The sequence below is a fragment of the Callionymus lyra genome, chromosome 7, assembly GCF_982586985.1.
Source record: "Callionymus lyra chromosome 7, fCalLyr1.hap1.1, whole genome shotgun sequence".
Taxonomy (NCBI): Eukaryota; Metazoa; Chordata; class Actinopteri; order Syngnathiformes; family Callionymidae; genus Callionymus; species Callionymus lyra.
In genome coordinates, this window is record NC_141824.1 from 25,087,571 (window position 1) to 25,100,108 (window position 12,538).

Here is a 12,538-nt window from a genome sequence, read left to right on the forward strand (position 1 = left end):
TTTTAGATTTCATACAAATGTTGGTTAAATTCACATTTCGTTACGTAAAATATAACTAAATGTTTTTTTTTTAAGTTTTGAATCATAACGCCTTACTTATCATCTCGTTAAGACTTCAATAAAAATAATAATTTCAGAGATCAATACTCTAAAGCCTTATTTTTACATTCATTAATTTAATGCCTATTAAGTCTTTTAAAGGATTTGCGGGGAAGCCTGACTATATACTTTTTTAAAAAGTGGCACATATCTTGATAACACTTTTTCTTCACTTATTTTGCTGCTTTGTTTTCCTAATGCCTTGTTCTTGCCGCTGGAATATAAAAGATTAATAAAAAAAAATATGATCTACTGTTTAATTAAATAAACTTTCAATTCAGAGACCACAGCATTACGAATCTAATATAATAAAATACAATATCTTTAATGTCAAATTGCGATATAGTTGGGACATTGGTGTACAATGAAACACATCAATTTTGCACACAAATATAATACGTAAATGTAAATCATAATAATAAATTCGAATCTATAAACATGATATAAATAACTACAAATTTATGGATATAAATACATGAAATACGAATGGAGACGAGTCATAACCAATAAACCAATATTTTTTTAAACTACACCTATCCCTATGTTTAAAATGGAAATAATGGGCTAACATCCATAGAAAATAGAACGTAGGACTCACGAGAGAAAAAGAAAACGATCATGTTTAATTCATGCAGGTGCAACTATAGGCCACCAGATGTCAGCCAAAGATAAAAAAAAGTTCACAATAAAGTCAAAGTCAGCTCTAGTGAGTCTTTAAGTGTTGCATAACCTTTTATGAGTGAACTTTTTTTTTGTTGTTGACATTTTTGTTTCACGTTTATAAGTATATATTTTTTAAACATCAATTCGAGATGTGGGTTTATATGTATGTGGAAGTAGTAAACGTCAATCTCTAACGTCCCTGTATGTAGACTATATCTTTAAGGATTCATGTAAAACTTAATATGTTTTATGAGCAGAAGGTTTATTGCCCTTCGTCGACTTTCATGCTCTTTGATGAGAAACTCTCCTTCCTGTTCTTGTACTTGTCAACCCTGCTCAGAGGCCGGTTCTTGAAGCACACACTCGCCCAAGGGCAGCAGGTAATAAATTACAGAGCCCTTGACTCTGCTGATGTCTCTCAGAGTTCCTCTTTGGCTTTGTTCTGATTTGCAGAACCCCTCATCCTCCCAAAACCTGTTAAAAGCTCTTTTCACTCAGATAAGACAGGGGGCTTAGCGATGTGTGGGGGCGAGGATGTTTTCCTAACATGGCCGACAAGAAAAGGTGTGCAGCAGACGAGCTGGGCTTCTTTGGTTTTATTTGTTCCCCCACTTCCGACAGTGAGTCTCTCAGTAGTCATTGTGTCTATTCTCTTTCTTGAACTCTCATCCAGAGTCATCCAAACGGTTCCTATGTGTGACTTGTGTGTGTCTATAGGGGGGTTACTCTAAACCTTTGTGTCTCAACTGTCGTCTCCATGCAAGTTAAGAGAGTCTTGACTCACGCCAGGAGGGAGGAGGGGGGACTCAAACCAAAACAAATGTGCTCACAATGATCCAGCGGGGTAATCCCCGTTTTAAACCCAACGATATTTACAGTGTTTACCACAAACAATGAGTCATTTTCCACGAGATAATGTGTCTGATTCATCTCAGCAGACATAGGTGAGCTCTGGAGGTGAGAATACATGTGTCACTCACTGTAAACCAGCGGGATCGTGGATACCTGCTGTTTTATACACAGCTACAAAGGCCGAGCGCAAAATAAGGGCTGATGAAACTGTGATGAACACACGACTTGTGAATGTGTTTACTGGAAAAATAATAGTTAAGTGTTGGCGGCAATTTTTCCTCCACTATTATTTGTTTTAAAAAAGTTGGAACTATGGGTGTAAGAAAATATCGATACACGGATAAATTGCATTTTTTTTTCACAATTCTGTATCAATATTCAATACCACTGTATCAATGTTTTGGATTTATCATAGGTCTTTTATGATCTGTATTTCAATAAAGTGTGTATTATACATACTATATATATATATATATATATATATATATATATATATATATATACTGTATATATATATATATATATATACAATGTTTACAATTAACATGCAAATATTCACAGTGTTTGTTCATTTTTGTGTTGCAATTGAACTTCCTGCCGCTAGATGGCAGTAGTCATTACGTCCTCCACACCTGAAGGAACCATACAATTCTGCAAGATCCCGGCAATGACTGAGGACGAGAGGATACAGTCAACTCTAGCTACTTTTAAAGCTAATGTTAGGACATTTTGTATTCCAAACAAATGAAAGCAGTTACGACTCCGTCAAGAGTCATGTGGTCTGTAAACTCAGCAACATCAGAGTCAAGTACTTCGACAAAACTACAAATATATACTTGTTCCGACAGTATAACAATATATCGTATCGATGCCCCTTTATCACGTTACATATCGCATTGCCAGACTCTTGCCAACACACATCGCTAGTGGGAACACCGTAAAGTGTGTTAAACAAAAGCCCGTTTGTGTACAAACCAGAGTATCTACACAATTGCTTCACGCACTCACTCTTCTGTATCCTCGTGGGTCTCTGTCTAGACCCAAAGCTATTTGAAATACAGCAACCCCGCGTCAACAAAGACCGCCAGCCGCCTTTGAAATGGAGACATGAATGAGAATAATAACGGAGCTTATTCACAGTCATGCTGGGGTGTGGACATGAAAAAGAAAGAGAAATGAAGGTCTTTAGAGCTTTTGCTAGTTTGATTCGCTTTTTATCTTTCAAATATCAAAAGTCGAGTGATGCAGGAGCCGCTTGATAACGTTTGAAAAGTGTTTTGGAAAGAAGGTTTCCCCCAGAGGACGACCATAGTTCTTTAAAGACTTGAAGGTGAGGTGGATTTTTGTCGTATTTAAAGTTAAAGGTGTTGAGAAAAGTAAATATAAAAGTTGGTATTTCAGGGATTTTGTGTATTTTATGGTTAAGAAATTAAATGATGACAGGGCTACAATGGATTTTGGATATGACATACATTTACTTATTAAAAAAGTCTTTCTGTTTTTTACATTTTGACTCGTTTTTAAAAATCCTATAGCCATGAACTCAGACTAAGAGAACCAGCAACAAGTCTTAGGAAGCAAAGAAGTGTTTTTCTCATGCAGCTGTCACGGTTTCCCTTTTAAAACAAGAGTAAGGACCTTGGTAATCCTCTGTGTCAAGACCTGGGGCCAAAATCCAGCCGGACAGGTCACTTAATGAGGCCTGTGTTAGCTAGAGAGCTTGACTTATTTTTAAACCGCTCAACATTCTCCCTCAAATATTCAAAATGAATTTTTACACAAGCAATTTAAGGACAAACTTAACGTATTTTATGTTGAGTATTATATTCCAATCACTGTGTTCAATACACACCTGGATTAACAATGAACGGCAACAGTTCGCTCTGCTCGTTCTCAGGACCATCTGCTGAGATTTTCTACAACAACAAGTGTTTGTTTGAACAGGTGGGGTTTTCTGGGAAACTTGGTTTAAAATTGCCCGCTGATCGCTATCTTCCAAACCCCATCGGCATCTCCTATTAGTTTGCTGCTATCTGAAACTCACCTCTCTTCACCTTCACAACACAAATTGTGGATCCTTTTCCGCCCGTCAAGCCGAAGCCTCTGGCACTGAGGACAGTCAGCTGCCTCCTGTGGTCAGGTGCAAGAACAGAACCTTGACACTTATGCAGAGAGGCTTGAAGAATCATGGCGAATAAACAAATAGTAGTATACTCTTAAACAAGCAATCTGAGCCATATAGGTAATCAAGGAAAATATCTAGTTTCAAAACGCCAAAATTAGCTAAAAATGCTAACACATGCTTCAATAAAAAATGTTTTTTTGCATCTTTACTACTTATAAGCTACAGTAATTTCTGTTTTTAGTTGAAAATGCTTTAAATTATTCTTCATAAATGAAAGAGTAAAATAATGATAAAGAACCAATTGAAACAAGTGGAAAACACAAACATTTCGGCTTCTGGTTTACATGAAAACAATCTTTTATATAAATATATATATATATTTTTAAAAACACAACCACAATTACACAACAGACTTAAAAATAAAACAACTAATTTGCCAACATTGCCTGATATTTGGTTTAATGTAAACAACTTTTTGGAAAATAATTAATTATTATGCATTATACGTTATAATATGAACATTATTCTTTCTAAATAGTAAGTAGTAAAACATGGATGTAGTGATCTGATCATGTCGGTCATATACCTCCGCTGTCATTGAAAAGATTTGTCACGTTTGTCTCTTATTTTTGTGTATTTTTCTTTAAGACCTCTTGGTACTAGATGTAACTTGTTTAAGGAATTCGGTGTTATGTCACTCAAAACATGTGGAATTCGATTTAGCGGAGATTGACGTGAGTCTTAAGCATAGTTGCCACATCATACCTGTACAAACTGACTTTACTCTTGTTTCCATACCAACCACTCGCTCATGTTCTTCCACTGAGGAAAGTTTGCTCCTCAGTTTGTCAGCTCATCAGTCAACACACACTGCAAACATAAAAGTCTCTCCAGAATCAGTGGAATCCTGCTGGAACGAAAGGAAAACAAAAAAAGTATCTATCTTTTTAATGTTTGTGTGTCTGCAGAGAATATAGCGGAAAAATAGAATTAGTATTAATTATTGGTTTGATAAAGATGGCCTTTGAAGAGGTTTCCTTCGAACACTAAAGTACCTTTGTAATCACTTCTATCTCCGGGGTTATCTCTCACGTTCTCAGATATACTTCGCCCCAGGCAGAAATACTAATCCAGCCAATCCATCTCCTTCCTTTACACACCTGTCAGAGCTTAAGTACACCTTCTTTCAGAGATATAACACCATAGCTGTTGGATTATCTCACCGCATTATGTAATAGAACTCAGCTTTACGTTCGTTTCAATGAAAAAGAACCAAGTGTTTCCTCTCATAGAGAATCCTAAATAGGTCAGTGGAAGCGCTGATGAAATCCAAACATTACGATGGGAATAGGAGCCTCTCGGCCAGCTCTGGAGTTAATTTGTGAGCTTTTGCAAGTTCACTCCTGCCCTGGGTCAACCCTGCGGCGAAGTGTCAGAGAGGCAAAACAGTAACCACAGGAAGATGATGTCAAAGGTTGTGACGGATGACATCAGTGACCACAACATCCATATATATTCTCACACCGGGGGCCTCGCGAGGTTCAACTGTTTCTCTGGGGTCACTCCGCCAGAAAACATGACATTATCTCATAGATTTTGAGATCTTGGTTAAATACTGAAGGCTTCCAGATGTCCATAGACGAACCATAGCTGTTCTTCTCTGAAAAACTCTTTTTATTAATAATGGCGGTATGTATTGGGAAGAATCTGGCGATACAATACAAAGTAGATCCAGCAACTGTACGATATATTGCAATATATTGTGATACTATAGAAACGATAATATATTTTTTGTAGTGTACTTGACCACATACTTTTCCAGAAATTACATTTGTTTTCAGACCAACATATGTCTAAACACCAGCTTTAAAAGCCACTGGAACCGTACATATCCTCTCATACTCAGTTATCGCCGGGATTTCACAGTTTCTTTGGTGTGAATGCGTTTGTCGTATCCTTGTGTTGAGATAAGACATATGAGTTTCTGGAAACCAGGCAGGTAAACCACCTTGGCCCAGAGGCAACACAAGGGATACCACAAACACTTTTTTTTTCGAGCCTTTGGGTCACTTTGACCCTGAGAAAACTCAAGGGTTATAGTAAGTGAGTCCCTGAACGATGAAAGATTGACACAGACAAATCCACTGCTGGGGTCATTGGGATCAAACATCTGAAGACACACTTAAAGAGATAACAAACAATAAAGCGATTCTCAAAAACAGATAATTTCATCATAATCACATCTACAAAGCTTTGAAAACAGATAACGCCTGTTAATGTGTCTTAATTCCTCTTCAGAGAATCCTCGCCTGATACCTGTGGCTGTGAAGAGGGTCGTGGACCTCGGCCAGGCGGGTTAATCTTCAGCTAATGGCCACATTCAAAGGCCCAGGTGTGTCACACAGCTGTGCTCAACCAGGTGAGTGTGTGAGTCATCGCAGAGTCTCCCTCCTTTACTTCTTAAGCCCCTCTTATTGTCTGTTCATCCCCTTGAGACCATCCAATCACAATGAAGGAGACGGTACTTTGATTTTCAAGGTGCACAATATGAATATTTTTAAACATTGTGACACATTAAACACATTATTTACGATAGAAGTATAAATAAGAGTAAACTTGACTTATGATTAAGATTTAGAAACATAATTTCTCCTCGCACATCCATCCGAGAATGAACTAAAGTGGTGACCTCAGCCTCCGTGAGTAAACTGAAAGCGTCATAAGCAGCTTATTCTGGAGGAAACAGTGCAGGCATTTAGGCCTTTGAGCTCAGGTAACAAACCCTTGATTGTAGACTCATGAATGAGTCCAGCTGCTGCCCTGTCCTTACTTCCTCTCACTGGCAGTCACTCAGAGGACAGCGAGTGTGTGCCATAAAACTGTCGTTCGTTTCAAACAAGAGTGGGCCTTCACTCCAGCTCCTCCCACCAACCACCTTCTCATTGTCTCCGTCAGCTGCTCCACCTGCAGCACCGATCATCAACCTTTACGTCAGGAGAGTCAAACCCAATATCACAGGGAGCTATTCTTCTTTTGAAGTCAAGGTAATTGAAGAATGAATCTGATGTAATATTGCAATTTTATTTTGACTTGATCAATCTAAATTAGCTCCATCTTTTTTCTGCTATACAAAGGGTTAGCAACCTTTATTGTGTAAAAAGCCATTTATGACTGTTCCCCGCCAAATTAAAACTGATACAATGAATCTGATACAGGTAATAGTATGAAGCTAGACTTCTTTCTTTATAACTGAATTTAGGAAAGTTTTGTTGCATTATTGAAAAACAAACTAACCCTCCTGAGTCATGTTTCAAATGTTGAAGTCTTCATGTTTTTGAAATGATTACTTTATAAAGTTCTCCCCTGTCAGAAATCTCAGAGAACGAGAGGTTACGGCAGTGAAGCTCATTAAGCATTAGTAATGGCTTCGCTTCTCCTGTGAGCAGCTGTAATCATGCCTGCTTTGTTTATACAACAAGTCCCTTGGGGGTGGAGACTTCCGGTATCGATGAAAAACTGTGATACTTGACCTATCACAGCAGAGTGGGTGTGGTTATGGTAAACAAGATTTAATCTCCAGAAAAAACAACAGAAGTTGCTTTATTAAAAACAAATATTTTCAATCAAAAAATTGTTGCTCCATTGAAAAATGAATGTATTTTGTTTAGAAAACTTTCTATTTGAAGCTGTTTTGATTAAAGTAATATTTTTTGTGTTAGGGCCATAAAATGGATAGATTTTTTTTATCCTAGTTATTATGAGTTAAGTGCAAAATATTTGAAACTCCTTTTTCTCTTTTTTTATTTTTATTAAAAAACCTTTTGTATTTGATAACTGAATGATTGAATAATAATGATTGAAACAAATATACTGTCATATAATAGTCCAATCAAATATTTAGTATAAAAACAAATACATTTTCATTTCTTTTGGAATCAAAACCCCATATAAAAATACAGGCATTTTCATTAAGACCTCTTAGTACTAGATGTAAAATGTGTATGTAGCTAAAATGTATTGTAAATCTGTTGGAATCTATAACAAATAACGTGGAGAAATCATTAAATTAAACAGAATTCAAATTATATGAAAACATTAAATGTTTAGAAACAATAGAAATATAAGGTGGTTAAAAAAGACAACAAGAATGATATTATTGTGAATTGATGTGTGAGGTGTGAACATGTGTTTTGTGTGTTACAATATGGTTGAAATACCATTAGTTAAGTAGAAAGACAAACCTGTGTCTTGACAGTATCGACGTACTCTCAGCGTCTTCACTCAATAACAGCAGTTCAGAAGAGGATCTTTACGAGCTGGCTTTACATTAGCCAGCCTCACGAGGGTTCCTCCCTCAGGGTCCTCGTGATGAGTGACCCCAGCACAATGGCTCACGTGGAGGTGACTAAGTCGGCAGCTTCAATGGCTTTTAGCAGGAAAGTGGCAATTAAGCGTATCCCTCCCTCGGTTGCCGTGGCAACAATGCCCCACAACCGCCGACTTGCAAGTGTTGACAATAGCTAGGTATTAGCCACTCGGCTATTATTAAAAACCGCTCCGGCTCAAATAATGCATTTCTGATTGGTCATTAGTGGAGATCCAAGTAGAGCCTCAGGCAGATTCCCTTCAGGGACCCCCGACTCAAGCACTTTATTTACCCCGGACCCCCTCAAGCCAGGAACAAATAAGCTCCCCTGTGAAGTAGCGGTGAAGAGGACGTTCCCGTGTCCATCAGCTGTCGGCAGGTGTGTGGATCTGGAGAAGCCCTTTTGCTCTGTGTGCCGGAGTGTGACCGGAGTTTACAGTAAACAAGGTGAGGACATATGGACGACATGTGGCCCTTCGTAACGCTCCTGCTTACACATGGGAAGTAGTCCAGAAGAACCTGGTGACGTGTGCCAGTTTGATGACATACAAATGTTGCCCTGGTGCTTTGATGGTGTGTAACCGATAGCAACAGTGAGCAGGAAAACAAAAAACAGGTGGAAATGGTGCCATGAAATCTGATGGTCAAGGACGAAATTAAATGTAATCCTAGTGTGTGTTGTGCACATGTGTGCACGCCTGTTTGGGGGTCTGTTAGCCTGTAGCTAGTTGACTCAGTGTGAGTCAGTGAAGACAACACTATGACTTCACTTCCTTTACTTTACACACCACCATGTTGTGTTTGTAGATCTGCTTCCAACTCTGATGGTACACACTGATCGAGGTCAAACATTTTTTTGATTTGCATCCATTGTAGAATTTTCAGACAAATCAAATCTTTTACAATTTCCACTGTAATCCAAGAATTTTTAACTGTAATCCAAGAATTTTCAACTGAATTCAAAAGGTTTTCAACTGTAATCCAATAATTCCGACTGTAATCCAACAATTTTCAACTGTAATCCAACAATTTTCAACTGAAATCCAACGATTTCCACTGGAATCCAACAACTTTCAATGGTAATCAAGCCATTTTCCACTATAATCGAACAATTTTCAACTGTAATCCAACAATTCTCAATTGAATTCCAAAGGTTTTCAACTGTATTCCAACAATTTCATCTGTAATCCAACACTTTTCAACCGTAATTAAGCAATTTTCCACTATAATCCAATCATTTTCAACTGTAACCCAACAATTCTCAAGTAAATTCCAAAGGTTTTCAACTGTATTCCAACAATTTCCAACTGCAATCCATTAATTTTCCACTGTAATCCAAAAATGTCCATTGTAAATTGACAATTTTCAACTGGAATCAAGCAATTTTCAACTGTAACCCAACAATTTTCAACTGTAATCCAACAATTTTCAATCGTAATCAATCCATTTTCAACTGTAATCAAACCATTTTCAAACCATTTTCAACTGTAATCAAACTTTTTTTTTTTTTTAACTTAAATCAAACTATTTTCATTTGAATCAAATAATTTCCCACTATAATCTGACAATTTTCAACAATAGTCAAACTATTTTCATTTATATTCAAACTAATTTCAGAATCAGAAACCTTTATTGCCAGTGTTTTTTCTGTAACCAAACTATTTAAATTTGAATTCAACAATTTTTCTGTTTTATACATTACAATCTTAAAAAATACCCTGTTATATGTTTATATTTCTAAAGAAAAATATAAAAGGTTTAAAAAATGGCAAAAACATTTTTCAAAAAACATTTTGCACATCTGATCCAGGGACCTCTCAAATCAGACCGTGTACAGACATATTACTGAGTCTGCAGTCAGACACCACCACTAGGCGGAGCTAATGAAGCTCCACGGCAGAATGATCCCTTAGCAACAAACTTGTCATGGGAAGTAACGTGAGGAAACACCAGAGAAACAATTCTACAAACAACAAGAACAAATAAATGTGTGTGACTCTGTGCGTGTTTGTGTATTTGTGACCAAAGCAGCCATTATGAAGAGCAACATGTGAGAGATATCAAGTTAGTTTACACTCACAACACAACAATACACACACGTGACAAGACAGTGAGTCTCGCATGACATCTGGCTATTTTTAAATGTTTGTGGGCGTGAGGTGAAACTCAGGAAGTTTGCCTTCAGCTTCCACTGATTGTGTTTGTTTTTCACTTTTTGTCTGGCGACAGCTCCTCAACACAATGGCTGAAGAGAACTCAATATGGACGCCTTGAATGTCTTTGTGAGTCTGGTGTGAAAGCAGGTCAGGGTTATATTAAGCTAACAGGGACATCAGTGTTGCTGCTCCACCAGAATAAATTCACTGTCGCCAAACACACATACAGAAACACACATACAAAAACACACAACCAAAACATATTCCCCAGATGCTCACGTCAACATATCTACACACACACACCACACACTTGCATACACACGCACACACACACGCACACCCACTAGCATATCCATACACACACCCCAATCTATCCAACATAAACACACACTCGCAGACACAGAAACACACACACATCAACACATCTACACACAAACACAAACATATCCACAAAAAAAAAACATGTCCACAGACTCGCATACACAAACACGCACCAACATACACACACATACAAAATCTACACACTCCAACCCATGCATAAACACACATCCACAAACATATCCAAACACAAACCCCATCCTATGCACAAACCAACTGATAGACACACACAGACACGATGACACACACACAACAAGATATCCACACACACTCAAACACACCCCAACCTATCCACGCACATACACCAACATATTCACACACACCTACACATCCCCCCACACACAACAACATATCAACAAACACACACCAACATGTACGCACGAGAAAACACACACACACCAACATATCCACACACACACACCAACATATCCACACACACACACACCAACATATTGAAAAACACGCACCAACATGTACACACTCAAACACACACACCAACATATCCACACACACACACCAACATATCAACAAACACGCGCCAACATGTACATTACACACTCAAACACACAAACATTTCAACACAAACATATCCACACAGATACAGATATGATCACAAACACCAATGTATCGCCGCACCTACACACAAAACAACATACACACACACTCAAATGCACACACATCCACAAACACACTCAAGCACGAACCAACATGTACTCACTGCCACACAAACAAACACAGACACACTTTAGGTCAAGCCGCGATAAGTTGAAAACATTTGTGTATTTTTGTATGTATTGTGACATCACAGTACATTCTTCAGCAACAGAGAAGTCAATCTCTATATATCACGTCTTTGACGAGTACGACTGCAAAATCAACTATAAATCTGTCAGCAGGCATTTCTCTATGAGAGGATGTTTGGCTTTAATAAGCAACTACACACATCTCAAGAACACACACACACACACACACACACACACACACACACACACACACACACACACACACACACACACACACACACACACACACACACACACACACACACACACACACACACACACACACACACACACACACATATAAGGTTTGTAATTATCATTAGTGGCCTGAGGCAGCGGGAGGCGCTCAAACAATCATTCGTATGTTATTACATTCATCACCTCAGGTGTTACACAATATGACGCGACAATATGCAACATGTTGAATCAACAAGTGAATCAGGAAAAATGTCTATTTAAAAATGCTCATATTTTAAATTATAAATGTAAATTTCTATTTGAAACTCTTGCCAAGAATTATCTTTTTTCTTTGACTCCCCAAAATAATCTTTATCTTCACCTTCTGTATCTCTGGGGTTCAGGTCCTGATTTTTGTTCTCAGTAGAATCGATGGACAGACTGACGTCAGCTCTTAACCTGCAGCGCTTTAAAATGATGACTTGTCCTCACTTGCATGCTTCAGTCATAAACCTTACGATTCTTCCCGCACCTACATCCCATAATTTCATGGTATATATGCTCAGCTTACATCATTCCACGAGCTGTGCATCTCAAGGTCTGTTATTAGGAGTCATTTTGTCAGAATATGAAATCATGCGTGTTGATGAAGAAGCTTCTGTTTGCTCAGAAGTCTCACACTTTAATTACTCACATACAATATATAGAGTTGTATGAGATGAATCAGACAATGTCTAAGCCAAATGGGTCAAACGCAAGACGTGGTATTACTCCGCCAGGCGCTGTGGTATTACTCTGCAAAACGCTGTGGTATTACTCTCTAACATGCTGTGGTATTACTCTGTCAGGCGCAGTGGTAGTATTCTGCAAGGCACTGTGGTATTACTCTACAAGGCGTCGTGTTTTTACTCCACAAGACACCGTGGTATTACTCTACAAG

At 38.0% G+C, this 12,538-nt stretch overlaps 1 protein-coding gene across 1 annotated transcript in view; it reads right to left on the reverse strand.

Moving 5' to 3' along the window:
* The window catches only part of calm3a (calmodulin 3a (phosphorylase kinase, delta)), a 224,469-nt gene that overhangs the window by 101,106 nt on the left and 110,825 nt on the right, over positions 1-12,538 (reverse strand). The window lies entirely within an intron of this gene.